Raw genomic sequence first — 16,175 nt, 5'->3', positions numbered from 1 at the left:
GATACTTAACCCACTGAGCCACACAGGCACCCTTTGAAAGAGAAATTTTAACTGGTATGGTGTCTTATAGATTTTAAATAATCACTAATGCAAAAATATTACAAAATAGAAGGTACTCAAGTACTGTCTGGAAAGAACTTTTATTTACACATTCAAAAGGACAATTCATTCTTCCTTTTTAAGTGACCCTTTAAATACCTATTGCTAATTAAACATATAAAGTTTGTATTCACTTCTTTGAAGAAACAAGACAAAGACAATGCACACCTACAGAAAGAGCTCCCAAAATTGGAGGTTTAAAAGCAACAGATGCATTGTTTCTATTTAGCTTGCCCATGGATTCTGGATTGAATATTAATATAACTAATGCGATTACCTTTCTGAAAGAGAGAAAATCCAAATTAACACATGTTAAAGGTACCCTCTGTGAAATCACTGCTAAAGAAGAAATTACTTCCAATCAGATTTGACAGGAATACCCAAAAATATGGCCTCTGAGCCTCCTTAAATCTTATACATTTAGGGTTTAACTAGGTTTTCTGCAGTAAATTCACTAGACTTGTTATCTGTTCTTTTGCCCCCCGCTTTTTTTTTTTTTTTTTTTTACATTTTTTTTTATCTTACATTAAGAGATGAAAAAGGTTGGGCTACCCAAGAACTGATCATTATGTTTTTTTAATTTTATTTTTTTTAATTTACATCCAAATTAGTTAGCTTATAGTGCAACAATGATTTCAGCAGATTCCTTAATGCCCCTTACCCATTTAGCCCATCCCCCCTCCCACAACCCCTCCAGTAACCCTCTGTTTGTTCTCCATATTTAAGAGTCTCTTAGGTTTTGTCCCCCTCCCTGTTTTTATATTATTTTTGCTTCTCTTCCCTTATTTTCATCTGTTTTGTCTCTTAAAGTCCTCATGAGTGAAGCCATGTGATTTTTGTCTTCCTCTAATTTCGCTTAGCATAATACCCTCCAGTTCCATCCACGTTGGTGCAAATGGCAAGATTTCATTCTTTTTGATTGCCGAGTGATGCTCCGTTGTATATATATATACCACCTCTTCTCTATCCATTCATCCATCGATGGACATTTGGGCTCTTACCATACTTTGGCTATCGTTGACAGCGCTGTTATAAACATTGGGGGGCATATGTCCCTTTGAAACAGCATATCTGTGTCCCTTGGAGAAATACTTAGTAGTGCAATTGCTGGGTTATAGGGTAGTTCTAGTTTTAATTTTTTGAGGAACCTCCATACTATTTTCCAGAGTGGCTGCACCAGCTTGCATTCCCACCAACAATGCAAAAGAGATCCTCTTTCTCCACATCCTCACCAATGTCTGTTGTTGCCTGAGTTGTTAATGTTAGCCATTCTGACAGGTGTGAGGTGGTATCTCATTGTGGTTTTGATTTGTATTTCCCTGATGATGAGTTAAGTTGAGCATTTTTTCATGTGTCAGTGGGCCATCTGGATGTCTTCTTTGGAGAAGTGTCTATTCCTCTCTTTTGCCCATTTCTTCACTGGATTATTTGTTTTTTGGGTGTTGAGTTTGACCGGTTCTTTGTAGGTTTTGGATACTAACCCTTTATCTGATAAATCGTTTGCAAATATCTTCTCCCATTCTGTCGGTTGCCTTTTAGTTTTGCTGATTGTTTCCTTCGCTGTGCAGAAGCTTTTTATTTTGATGAGGTCCCAGTAGTTCATTTTTGCTTTTGTTTCCCTAGCCTCCACAGACGTGTTGAGTAAGAAGTTGCTGCGGCCAAGGTCAAAGAGGTTTTTACCTGCTTTCTCCTCGAGGATTATGATGGCTCCCTGTCTTACATTGAGGTCTTTCAGAACTGATCATTATTTTTACAGCCAATGTTCCAAATCAGAATCTGATCTATTAATAATGATCCTTTTTTATCTTTAAAATTGTATTCAATAGGCAGTACACAGATACTAATTTCATAAAAAGCTTTGGGTACTATGACAGAGGTGGAAACAGAGGCCCAGAGAAGTTATTTAAAGGCTTTTCCCCAAGGTTGTACAGCCACTGAAGTACTGCGTGTCTTCCTCTTATCTACCACAGCCACACCAGAACTCTTCCGTATTTACTTCTGAGGTAGGGTGAAGTGGAAAAATAATAAAAAAACAAATACAATTTCACGAGCCACTTTCCCTTGTTTCTGGTGATAGCCTTGGTAGAATCAAAAGGCAGACACTACTTCAAGTATGCTTCTTTTTGAATATGAAATTCATTTCATAACCAAGTAGGTCTGGTCTTTGAATCATTCCTACGGTAATGGGGACACATTTATATTAATCCATCTATTTTGGCTCAGGACAAGTTTTGTGGATTACAAATACACTAATTCATATGTGATATTACCATGGATAATGTTAGCTGTAAATGTTAAACTCAGTCAGTTTACTTATTTTACTGAATACAATGAGTATGTGAAGAATTCATTCCTTTAAATACTACTTTTAAATACTTTTTTTGGGGGGCGCCTGGGTGGCACAGTCGGTTAAGCGTCCGACTTCAGCCAGGTCACGATCTTGCGGTCCGTGAGTTTGAGCCCCACGTCGGGCTCTGGGCTGATGGCTCAGAGCCTGGAGCCTGTTTCCAATTCTGTGTCTCCCTCTCTCTCTGCCCCTCCCCCGTTCATGCTCTGTCTCTGTCCCAAAAATAAATAAAAACGTTGAAAAAAAAAATTAAAAAAAAAAATAAATACTTTTTTTTTAATTGTAGAGAGAGAGCACAAGCGGGGGAGAGGGGCACAGGGGGAGGGAGGGAGGAAGAGAGAGGGAGGGAATCCATCTTAAGCAGGCTCCATGATGAGCATGGAGCATGACGTGGGGCTTGATACCACAATCCTGGGATCATGACCTGAGCTGAAATCAAGAGTCAGATGCTCAACCAACCGAGTCACCCAATCGCCCCTGAAGAATTCATTTCACAAAAAAATTCTACAGTAAGATTTCTCATGATATAAACAGAGCTCAGGAAGAAAGTGCTTTTCAGGGGCCTCCTCACCCTTCCTCCCTGGGAAAATGGTCCAAGAGGAGATCATGTTTATAAAAGGGAGTACTAGGGTCTCACCTACTCTGCTATTGCCCAACAGATCTGCTGGACCAAAATGAAAACACTTTTCTGTCTTGGAGGTGGTATGATGTGGTGGAGAGAGTGTAGAGGAGTGAAGAGTGGCCTCCTGGTAAGGAATCTTAAAGGGAATGGGGGAAAGAAAATTAGCAGCAGCTACAAGCAGAAACAGTTTTGAAAAAGTAGGGGCTTTAAAGGGGATTAAATTTTGGTGGAAGCCCTACTAGAACGTAAGTCTCCTAAAGGAAGAGATTTTTACTTATATAACTCCTTACACATTCTGGATCATGACAGAGCACAGGATTTATGCATTTTACAGGCATCAGTTTCCCTGCATTAAAAAAAAAAAGTGTTGTATATTCTAAATAAATTTAAATTAAATTTCCTTTTTTTAAAAATTCTTTTTTAATATTTACTTGAGAGAGAGAGACAGACAGACAGACAGACAGACAAAGCACAAGCAGGGGAGGGACAGAGAGAGGGAAACACAGAATCCAAGGCAGGCTCTGAACTGTCAGCACAGAGCCCGATGTGGGGCTCAAATTCGAGCTGTGAGATCATGACCTGAGCCAAAGTCAGACGCTTAACCGACTGAGCCACCCAGGTGCCCCAAATTAAATTTCTTTATGTGAAGGCTTTTTTGAATGTTAGTTGACTCACATGGAGATATTTTCCCTAATTTGTTCATTTTTGTCACTTCTGCACTAGTCTATATTATTACATTGTTCTGCTCACAGTATAAATTATAAAATGAAATTCTCTTGACCACATGACTTCTACAACCCTGCTATGTAGAAGCTACTGAAAATGTTAATCTATTTATACACAACATACTACTTACCTATATTTTATATGTTGCACACTTACCTATATTTATATACTATTTATATGTTACATATTGAAATACACCAGAATACTAAGCCACAGTGCTGAAAAGAGTAAGCAAACCAGTCATGTTTTTAAATTCTCAAACAGAAATCATCATTACATTCCTATTTAAAACTAACTGGAATGAGGCCAAACAGAAAACATGATTCTTTTCAAGTAAAAAATTTTAACACTTTTTAGAGAAAATTTAAAGTACTCTTTAAATTAGCAGTTAGCTATAGAGAATTGTGAGGTTATGTACTGATTAAGACCCCTAATAAACTGGCATAATATGTTTAAAACACTCAGTTTCACCGGGTTTCAATTTTAGATATCAGTTACTAATTATCTAGGAGGTGCCAGGAACTTTGTGTATTTTGAGTGAGGTGGGTATTATGGTTTTCATTACACAGATAAGGAAAGAGAAGCTCAGAGTTTAACCTGTTCAAGGTCAGTTTTACAAACTGGGGAAACTACGGTTTAAAACACCCTCATCAGAGGCCAGACTACTATTCTAAACACCACTGAAAATTGCCTTCTGTCTCCTTGTTGCCCTCTCTCTCCTATGCCACCCCCCCTCACATTGCTTTCAAATTATCCAGCTCTCCTACTATCCCCTATAATATGAAAATTAGGCCCTTCTACTGAGCTCCCTGTCAACTTCCATTTTGTAAGGTTGTTGAAATATATTTTGAAAAATATTTGAAATGTATTTTGAATATATTTAAAATATATTTTGAAAAAAAAAAATGATAGGTTACATGTTCCAGTTCTGGGTAAGATCTAGTAAACCTACATCACCCTCTCTCTCCCACTGAATACAACTAACTAACCTAGACAGAATGATTTGGCAGCGATTTTGAAGACTCGGGAAACCAAATAGTAGCAAGAGCATGGGAGAAGAAGGCCAGAATTAGAAGTACCATAAACTGGAATCAGGCTCCTGATCTGTCTCTGGTCTCCCTAACCTGATATATTTCAAGGCAGCCCAAAGCACGGCAGGAGGCACCAGGCGCAGAGACAGCTCCAGGACAAGCCCTCTGCTCCTGGCTTGAGCAGCAGGAAGGGGAACTCCTAAAGCCCAGAAAGAGTTGGAGAGTTTCCCAATACTTTTTCTTTTTCTCCACTTGCTCATGCCCCAGATCTTGACAATCCTACTGTGGAGAAAGGTGTGATTGCATCCAAGGAGGCTCACAGGTGCCTGGAATACTAAGAGAGGGAAATCTTCCCCTGGATATAAGGACCTGGGGTCCCAAGAGGGGGTCCCAAAAGGACCCCAAGAGGGTCTCTGTGCCCTTTAACTTGGCCTTGTACACAAGTTAATTTGTGGGAAGTTCACAGCAGAGAAAGGTAAATAAAATTTCATTTTTCGGGTTCAATAACCGAAAAGGAGGCCGAGAAAACTGGTAAGGAGATGGTAGAGGAGAAGCTTCAGAAAGTGTCCCAGTAAAGTTATTTATAAACTTCTGCATTCATCCCTGAGTGATGCACACATGGATCTGATCCTAACAAAAACTGTGAGAACTGAAGGGAGACCACAGCCCAGGTCTCAGGCTGGCCACTGCACTGCAGAAGAAATCTAAATAGCAGGGCCAAGACTTTGAAGATCAAAACCGACACTCACATCGCAACGCACAGAAGGTTGGTAGAACCTGTGGCCTGAAACCAAACGGGTCAACAGCCTGCCAGAACAAGAAGAAAATCGATTTCCTCCACAGCATCTAAATCAGACTCAGAACTTTTTTAAACATAATATTCAAAACACAGTATCCAGGAGAGAGTACATGTGTACATAGAACCAGAAAAGTCTAAACTCATGTGGGTTGAGAGCCACCACTAAAAACACTATTCACAAGATATAGTCCAGAACGCAGGAACAGATTAAATACTACAAAAAGATGGAAATAATGCTGAAAAAGACAGGAAATGAGACACAGAGGAATGAAAAAGAAAACAAGCAGGTATAAATTATAAATATGTCAATAGTTACATTAAATATAATGTACTAAGCCTATCAATGAAAAGACATAGATTATCAAAATAGATAAATGGATATGTTCTTATAATGATCCAATTACATGCTTTCTGAAAGAATTCACTTCACATGTAATGATAAGGTAGACTAAAGGAAAGAAGATATAAAAGATATACCAAGCAAACATGTGCAAGAAAGATGGAACATAAAACAAATCAAAAACAAGTAGCAGCTGAGTGTCATCAACAGATGAATGGATAAAGATGTGATATACATATAAACCGTATGTGTGCACGTGCATGTTGGAATATTATGCAGCCATAAAAAAAGATGAGATCTTGCTATTTGCAATATGGATAGACCTAGAAGATATTATGCTAAGTGAAATGAGACTGAAAGACAAATACCATATGATTTCACTCATACGTGGAATCTAAAAAAAACAAATGAACTAACAAAAGGCAGAAAAAGACCCATAAGTACAGAGAACTGGTAGCTGTCAGAGGGGAGGGAGGGGGCAGGAGATGGGCAAAATGGGTGAAGGGGAGTGGAAGATAGAGGTTTTCAGTTATGGAATACATAAGTCACAGAAATAAAAGGCACAGCATAGGAAATATACAGTCAATGATACCGTAATAGCAGTATATGGTGATAGATGGTAGGTACACTTGTGGTGAGCATAGCAAAACGTATAGAGATGCTGAATCACTATGTCGTACACCTGAAACTAGTGTAACATTGTGTGTCACCCATACTCAAAGTAAAAAATTTAAAGCAAATATTGGACATAAATCCTACCTTAATGGGCATGTATTAAACAATCCAATCAAAGGCAGAGATTAGCAAAATAGGTATCAAAGAAAAAAAAAAAAACATGATCCAACTACTCACTGCATGCAAGAGACGTCATTTAGATTTAAAAACAAATAGGTTGAAAGTAAAAAAAAAATCAAAAGTACATACCATGCAAGCAAGTGCTAACCAAAAAGGGCAGTGGCCATATACTTTAAGACAAAAACTATTTTAGGAGATAAGGAAGGATATCTTATAATAATAAAAGGGTCAATCCACCAGGAAAATAGAACAATCATACACATAACAAGAAAGTCACAAAATACATACAAGCAAAACGAGACAGAATTGAGAGAAGAAACAGGCAATTCAACAGCAACAGTTTGAGACTGCAATACTCTATTTTCAATAATAAATAGACCAACCAGGCAGAAGATCAATGAGAAAATAAAGGACTTGAACACTTTTATGAACCAACTAAACCTACTACTCATTTACACAACACTGCACCCAACTATAACAGACTAGATTTTTCTCAATGTATATATGGAACATACTCCAAGATAGATCACTCATCAGTCCATGAAACAAACCTCAATAAGCCTTAAAAGACTGAAATCATATAAATAAAAAGTGCTCTGAAAATTACAGAATTAAATTTAGAAATCAAAAACAGAACAGAATTTTGGAAATTTATAATATGTGGAAATTAAACAATACGCTTCTACATAAGCAACAAATTAGCAAAAAATTCACAAGGAAAATTAGAAAATGCTTTGAAATGAATGAAAATAAAAAGACAAAATGCCAAAAAACATGAAATGCAGCTAGCACCATGCTTAGAAGCAAATTTATACTAGTCAATGCACATGTTTTTAAAAAGATAGCTCTCAAATCAATAACCCAAGCTTCCACCTTAAGAGCAGATTAAAACCAAAGCAAGCAGAAGGAAAGAAACAGTAAAGATTAAAGTAGAAAGAAATAAAATACAAAACAGAAAAAAAAATTAACAAAACCAAAAGTTTTTGCTTTGAGAAGATCAACAAAAGTGACAAACTTTTAGCTGAACTAATGAATAGAGAGAAGACTCAAATTACTAAAAGCATTAACAAAAGGAGGCATACTGCTATTGACCTTACAATGAAAAAAAAATTATGAATATGAGCTACTATATATCCACAAATTAGATACACTAGATAAAATGGCCAAATTACTAGAAAGATATACTCTACCAAAACTAACTGAAGAAGAAAAAGAAAATCTGAATAGAACCATAACAAAAAATTGAATTAGTAATCAAAAAACTTCCCACAGAGAGCCCAGGCACAGATGACTTCTTTGGTGAATTCTACCAAATGCTTAATAATAAATACTAATCCTTCATAAACTCTTCTAAAAAATAAAAGTGAACATACCCCACCTAATTCTAAGAGTCACTGTGACCATGATATAAAAACAAAAGACATCACAGAAAAGAAAGCTACACTAATACCCCTTATGAATATAGACACAAAAATCCTCAACATTAAGAAACTGAATCCAACAACACATAAAAAGGTTTATACACCATGACCAAGTAGGATTTATACCAGTGATAAGATACTGGTCTAATCCAGATGGTAAAAAGACACATGAAACCATGCTCAACGTCACTCATCATCAGGGAAATACAAATCAAAGCCACACTGAGATACCACCTCACACCGGTCAGAGTGGCTAAAATGACCATATCAGGAAAATATAGATGCTGGTGAGGATGTAGAAAAGCGGGAGCCCTCTTGCCCTGTTGGTGGGAATGCAAACTGGTGCAGCCGCTCTGGAAAACAGTGTGCAGGTTTCTCAAAAAAATTAAAAATAGAACTATCCTATGACCCAGCAATAGCACTGCTAGGAATTTACCTAAGGAATACAGGAGTGCTGATGCATAGGGGCGCATGTACCCCAGTGTTTATAGCAGCACTTTCAACAAGAGCCAAATTATGGAAAGAGCCTAAATGTCTATAAACTAACAAATGGATAAAGAAGATGTGGTTTATATATACAATAGAATACTACTTGGCAATGAGAAAGAATGAAATCTGGCCATTTGCAGCAATGTGGACGGAGCTGGAAGGTATTATGATAAGTGAAATAAGTCAGGCAGAGAAAGACAGATACCATATGTTTTCACTCATAGGTGGATCCTGAGAAACTTAAGAGAAGACCATGGGGGAAGGGAAAGGGGGAAAAAAGTTACAGAGAGGGAGGGAGGCAAGCCACAAGAGACTCTTGGATACAGAGAACAAACTAAAAGTTGATGAGGGGTGGGGAAGAGAGGAAAGTGGGTGATGGGAATTGAGGAGGGCATTTGCTGGGATGAGCACTGGGTGTTGTATGGAAGCCGATTTGACAATAAATTATATTAAAAAAAGATACTGGTCTAACACACAAAAATCGAGGAATGATTTAACAAGAAAAGTCAAAAGCACCACAGTCAGCTCAATATATGAAGAAATGTATCTGACAAAATTCAAAACCTTCTCTGATTTTTAAAAAAGTCCAGTCAACAACCTAGAAATGATATGAAACTTCTTTAATCTGATAAAAAGCATCTATACAGTGCCCCACTGCTAACATTACGCTCAACGGAGAAAGACTGAATGCTTTCCCAAGACCAAAGAACAAGACTAGAACATCCACTTTCACCACTTTTATTCAATTGTACTACAACTTGTATACAGGGCAATTAGGCTAGAAAAAATATAATAATGGAAGGTATCCATCCAGACTGGGAATGAAGAAATGTGACAAGTCTTGCATTAAGATGCTCCTAGGAAATCCGCTAAAAACTATTAGAACTAATAAATAAGTTCAACAATGTGGCAGAACATAAAATCAATACACAAAAGTCCAATGTGTTCTATACACTGGCAATGAACGATATAAAGAAACCAATTCCATTTACAATAGCATCAAAACGAATAAAATACATAGAATAAATCTGACAAAAAAAAGTGTGGGGCGCCTGGGTGGCTCAGTCGGTTAAGCAGCCAACTTCGGCTCAGGTCATGATCTCACGGTCCGTGAGTTCGAGCCCCACGTCGGGCTCTGTGCTGACAGCTCAGAGCCTGGAGCCTGTTTCAGATTCTGTGTCTCCCTCTCTCTCTGACCCTCCCCCATTCATGCTCTGTCTCTCTCTGTCTCAAAAATAAATGTTAAAAAAAATTAAAAAAAAAAAAGTGCAAGACTTGTGCATTGAAAACTAAAAAATAATGTTGAAATAAATCAAATAAGATTTAAATAAAAATGCAGATATCCCAAGCTCATGGATCAGTCAACATGATACAGTTAAGGTGGCAATACTCCCCAAATTGATCTATAGATTTAACATAATCTCATTCAAAATTCAAGTTGCCTTCTTTTAGGAACTGACAAGCTATACATAAAGTTCACATGGAAACAAAAGAAAACCGTAACAGCCAAAATAATCTTGAAAACGAAGAACTAAGATGGAGACCTCATATTTCCCGATTTTAACCCTTACTACAAGACCACGGTAATTCAAGTAGTGTGGTACTGGCCAATGACAGGCAAAGACCAAACAAACAAAACTGGGTGCCAGGACCATACAATGAGGAAGGAATAGTCTGTTCAACAAATAGTGTTGTAAAAACTGTACATCTATATACAAAAGAATGAATATAGACCCTTACGACATCTGATACAAAATAATTCAAAATGGACCATAAACGTAAATGTAAAAGGTAAAACTAAGAAATTTTAGGGGGCACCTGGGTGGCTCAGTTGGTTAAGCATCCAACTTTGGCTCAGGTCATGATCTCGCAGTTCAAGTCCTGCGTCGGGCTCTATGCTGACTGCTGGGAGCCTTGAGCCTGCTTCAAATTCTGTGTCTCCTTCTCTCTCTGCTCCTCCCCCACTCATGCTCTGTCTCTTTGTGTCTCTCAAAAATAAATAAATGTTAAAAAAATTTTTTTTAGAAAGACAAAAATGGGAGTAAATTGTCATCACCTTGGGTTAGGCAATGGTTTCATAGATATGACACCAACAGAATAAGCGACCACAAAAGAGAAAGAAAGAAATTGGACTTTATCAAAATTGTAAAAGTTTGTAGTTCAAAGAATACCATCAAGAAAATAAAAAAATAATCCACACAATGAGATAAAATATTTGTATATCATATATGTGGTGAGGGACTTTTATCCAGAATACAGAAAGAACTCTCATAACTCAATAATAAAGACAAATACCCCAACTGAAAAACAGCCAAAAGGATTTGGACACTTCTCCAAGGAAGATATATGAATGCTAATAAGGATGTAAAAAGATTTTCAACACCATTAGTCATCAGAGGCATGCAGATCAAAATTACAATTACTTTTCACATCTACTAAGATAGCTATAATCAAAAAGAGACGATAAGTGTTAGCAATTATATGAAGATACTGGAAACCCTTATTCACTGCTGGTGGAAATGTAAAATGGTGCAGCCACTCTAGAAAAAAGTCTGGCAGTTCCTTGAAAAATTAAACACAGAGATGAATACAGTTAATACAGTAAACATATGACCCAGCAATTTTATTCCTAGGTACATACTAAAATAAAAAAAAAAAAAAAAAAACACTTTCACAAAAACATCATCATAGCAGTATTATTAAAAATAGCCAAAGAACAGAAAAATCTCAAATGTCTACCAACTGATAAATGGATAAATTCATGGCTGCAAAAATCTGTGAATACAATAAAAATCAATAAACTTCAGATGTGTGAATTTTATGACGTGAATTATATCTCAATAAAGTTATTGAAAGAAAGCTGGATATTAATATTCCACTAGATTTCATAGCAAAAAAAAAAATTATCAGAGATAGAGGACCATCACTCACAAGTGGAAGTCAATATACCAACAACACACAGCAATCCTAAATATGACTGCGCCTAAAAAGAGGACTTCAAAATCCATGAAGCTAAAAGTGACAGCACTGAAAGGAGAAACAAAGTCCCAACTGTAGTTGGCAGACTTGAACACTTCCTGCTCAGATAATCTACAGCACCAAGTGGGGAGAAAGTCAATAATGATACTAAAGAACTAGAGCATCATCCTCAACCTACACTGACATTTGTAGGGAACTCCACTCAACATCAGAATGCCCACTCTTCAACACATGGGACCTTCACCCACACAGACCATTCTCTCTGGGTCATAAAACAAACCTTTAAAAAGTACAAAGAATTTTTTTCTTAATTACCAAGGATTAAAATCAAGCAAAGTGTGTTTTCTGATCATACTGTAATGTAGCTGGAAATCACTGAAGAGTAACAGGAAAATCTCTAACCACGTAGAAATAAAAACAACTCACTTCTAAATAATCCAGAGTCAAAAAGGATGTCTCAAGGGAAATAATATTTTGAACTGAATGAAAACAATAGTTCATGAATGGGAACTCTTGAGAAGTATGTATATTTTTTAAGGATTTTATAAACTTAAAGTTATTCATATAGCAACTTCCCCCAAGACTGACCTCGTGTGGATTCCAACTACAGTTAATGTAACTTCCCAGTATAGCTCCAGTATACTATTTTTTATTCTCTACTTGTAAACTAATTGATTTATGCTGTCCATTTAAATTTGGAGAACCACTTTAAAACATTAATAGAGGGGCGCCTGGGTGGCGCAGTCGGTTAAGCGTCCGACTTCAGCCAGGTCACGATCTCGCGGTCCGTGAGTTCGAGCCCCGCGTCAGGCTCTGGGCTGATGGCTCAGAACCTGGAGCCTGTTTCCGATTCTGTGTCTCCCTCTCTCTCTGCCCCTCCCCCGTTCATGCTCTGTCTCTCTCTGTCCCAAAAATAAATAAACGTTGAAAAAAAAATTAAAAAAAAAAAATAAAACATTAATAGACAATTTCCTTCTCCCCTTAAAGATGTGATTGCACCATGGCAAGTTTATCAAGGTCAATCGCTTTCTGAGATTTAGCTATTGCAATGATTATATATTAGAGTCCAACTGTGTGGGGTCAATTCTCACAATAAAATATTCCGCAAAAACACTGCATACCTAGTTTAGGTTAAGGACTTTTCACATATATCACAAAGCAAATAGCACCATGAACCCAGCAAAATCCACCTCATCATGCCTCAATAAAGTTATCACCTGTTTAAATATACCTAACTATCCTTCCTTGGATAAGGACCTAACACTTACCATTTGGGAAAGGAAAGAAAAAAAAATTAAAACAATGAAATACTTTTCTACTGTGAATATTTAATTATTCAAATACAGAAACATGCGTATGTACATATTATAAACAACGAAGAAAGTGATACCAAAAATCTGGGACATAATCAAATTTGCGGGTCCTTTATTCTTTTTTACTTTGGGAAAACTTTTCAAAACTTTTATAAGTATATAAGCCTCCAAAATGATAATACAAATACAACTGAGAAAATAAAATCGAAATAAAAATTAACACTTTCTCCAACCAAATGTAATAGAGGTGTTTTGTGTAGATTATTTAGCCGGATCTAGTTACTAAGGATATTTTTAAAGTAAATATTCTTCGATTACAACATTAAATCAAGTAGGTTTTAAAAAACTTGTATTAACATGCTATTCAAAGCACTAGACATAGAAACTTTTAAAAGATTTATTAATAGAATATGCAACTTTCCTACAAGAAATTTCAAAATATTAACTCACCAGATGTTAACATTTCCAAAGTAAATGTACACATTTATCTGCCTTCTTAAACCAATACTGTTAAGGTTATTTAAGAAAGTCAAATTGGCTAAACACGTTATTAACTAATATGGTCCAGTTTGTTCTTGTGACTGTTAAAATTAGGCAGTTTTCATCACAATGAAATGGAAAAAAAAATGCAAAAATTTCATAAAGAGAACTTCAGTCACACACAGAACACACACAGACAAGTACGAAAGTTTGAACAAACTGATTTCCAAAGTTCCTCCCCACACAAAAATTCTGTACCTCAGCAATCAAGTACAATAATTCTCAAGGAAGAGGGAGTGGGTGTATAAAAGAAATCCGAAACTATTCCAAATATGCCAGAGAGCATATCAGACCAGGTGATGCTGATGCTGCTAATTCAGGATCATACTTTGAGAACCACCAATCTAGGGGACTTCTTCCAGTGTATGAGGTTTGAAACCATTTCCCAAGTGATTTTGATATACCCCTCACCACACACCCACCCACCCAAAGTTACATATCTACGACATCTCTTTCGTCAGTAAAAATTCATCTTCAAAGGGAATCATTATCTTAATACTCAATTAAATCTTCAATTCACTAATGTAATACCTATCTAAATTTTTCCTCAAACCTCATTTGTACACCCAAGTAAATTTCTTCTAAAGTTCAAAAGAAATCCAAAATACGCTATAAAATTTTTTTAGGTTTATTTATTTTGTGAAGGGGGGGCAGAAAGAGAGGGAGGGAGGATCCCAGCAGGCTCTGCAGTGTCAATGTGAAGCCCAGTGTGGGGCTCAAACTCATGAACCACGAGCCCATGACCTGAGCCAAAGTCAGATGCTTAACTGACAGACCCAGGCGTCCCTTGCTGTAAAATTTTTAAGTGATACATTTCACTCTCATAGAAGGAATATAATCTAATAGATTTTATAATCCAAATTGAAAAGAAAATAAAAAGAAATAGAACTGAAATAGAAAATACTCTCTTGTAGTGTATCTATAACTATGGAGATCTAAGGTTCACCAAAGATGGAATGTTTTACTCACGCTTCCAAGTTACAATTCTCTTTGTAGACTTTCAGCCAAAATTTTGGCTCTTGTAAGTATGTATAATTATGTTGATTTGCTTTATGGGTTTCTTGGTTACTAGGGAACTGGACAGATGAGTGGGTTCAATATGAATGGATTAAAGTCCAATGATTATGAAGATTTCAGTCATTTCCTGTTCCACACCTTGGCAACTTAATAAGCTGCTGTCACATAGCTAGAATTAAGAAAACTATCCTACTTACAAAGCAATTACAGAGGCTTGCACTAACAAGATAAACCGAGGTCTGTTATCTGGGAATAAAATATGCAGTAGAAATTTTTGTATTTGTCCCCAGTAGAAATGTCCCAAAGGTGCACAGAATCCCTCATTAAGACTATTTGTAGAACATCTATTTATTTAATTACCTCAGCCCTACGGAGAAAATGTGATTAATTTCCACTGGGAACAAATACAAATGGTGGCAAAATCTAATCTATTTATATTATGTTTTGAGAACTTATATAAACATATTTCTTATTTCAGCCACATGGTTCCTCCTAAACAAAGGGTTTATGGTGGGATATTTCCTTCTTTTTAGCAGATAAGAATCTTGGAGGCTGGTTATTTGGCTTTATTTTAAAATAAAACAATGAGATTAAATGGAAGCAAAGTGATAGCCACAGTTCATAAATATCTTTCATTAAACATATTAAATTAGTTTAAATCATTTAAAAGAATATTAGGCCTCTCCATTTTGGCTTTCAAGGGTAAAATGTTTTTTTACTTAGAGTACAAAAAATATCAGAAGAGTAATATTAGCATACTATTTATACAACGCATTTAAGAAAACATTACCATGCCAGTTACGATACCTGAAAGATTACCAGAGAATGCCTTATTGCCTCATTTTCTGGCTAGTCTTCTAGTATTAAAAACTAACAAAACAGGATAGCATGTGACCTACAATGAAATCATTTCGATAAGAAACCTTACATTTATAAAAACATATTTGAAAATAGGTATTATCTGCAAACACTGGAATTGGAATTAATCAAGCACCAAGGGATACATGTATTTATACTACAAAAAAGGAAAAATCCCTCCTACCTAGATCCCCATTTTCCGTTTCAAAAGGCAACGAGTTTGTCTTCCAATAGATTATCTAAGTATACACAAACTAATAATATGCCTTTAAATACAAATGAGCCTTCTATATACCTTTCTGTATTTTGTTTCTTCATTTGTTAAAGTGTCTTGATGTTGACTACAGTTCATATAACCTTATTCTTTTCAATAGCTAGACAACAGTTTATTTATTTTTGAGAGAGAGAGAGAGAGGGAGAGAGAGAGAGAGACCCAGAATCTGAAGGAGGCTCCAGGCTCTGAGCTGTCAGCACAGAGCCCAATGCGGGGCTCCAAGTCATGAACGATGACATCATGATCTGAGCTGAAGTCAGATGCTTAACCGACTGAGCTACCCAGGCGCCCAACAACAGTTTACTTAATTGGCCCATTTTTTTCAAGTTTTTGTTTAAATTCCATGGGGTGCCTGGGTGGCTCAGTTGGTAAGCATCCGACTTCAGCTCAGGTCATGATCTCACGGTTCGTGAGTTCGAGCCCCGCATCGGGCTCTGTGCTGATGGCTTGGAACCTGGAGCCTGCTTCGGATTCTGTGTCTCCCTCTCTCTCTGCTCCTCCCAAACTCACACTCTGTCTCTCTTT

The 16,175-nt window shown here is 36.7% G+C and overlaps 1 protein-coding gene and 1 long non-coding RNA gene across 8 annotated transcripts in view; one reads left to right on the top strand and one right to left on the bottom strand.

Annotated features, from left to right (window-relative positions):
• Positions 1 to 16,175, bottom strand: part of PLSCR4 (phospholipid scramblase 4) — a 138,767-nt gene that overhangs the window by 31,562 nt on the left and 91,030 nt on the right. Inside the window, exon 1 of one of the 7 annotated variants that reach the window (XM_045503369.1) lies at positions 3,084 to 3,201. The exons of 5 other annotated variants lie outside the window; for them this stretch is intronic. The gene's annotated coding sequence lies outside the window, so the exon portion shown is untranslated. Of the gene's footprint in view, positions 1 to 3,083; positions 3,202 to 16,175 lie in introns of those variants that run through there. One more of the 7 variants, XM_045503375.1, reaches the window with a different exon arrangement.
• Positions 1,736 to 15,420, top strand: LOC123611445. The gene is made up of 3 exons (XR_006718673.1): positions 1,736 to 2,045; positions 5,909 to 5,911; positions 15,406 to 15,420. It is a non-coding gene; the product is annotated as an uncharacterized LOC123611445 (long non-coding RNA).

This window comes from Leopardus geoffroyi, chromosome C2 (assembly GCF_018350155.1).
Source record: "Leopardus geoffroyi isolate Oge1 chromosome C2, O.geoffroyi_Oge1_pat1.0, whole genome shotgun sequence".
NCBI lineage: Eukaryota > Metazoa > Chordata > Mammalia > Carnivora > Felidae > Leopardus > Leopardus geoffroyi.
The sequence above is the reverse complement of the archived record's forward strand: the minus strand, read 5'-3'. Positions and strand labels throughout refer to the sequence as shown.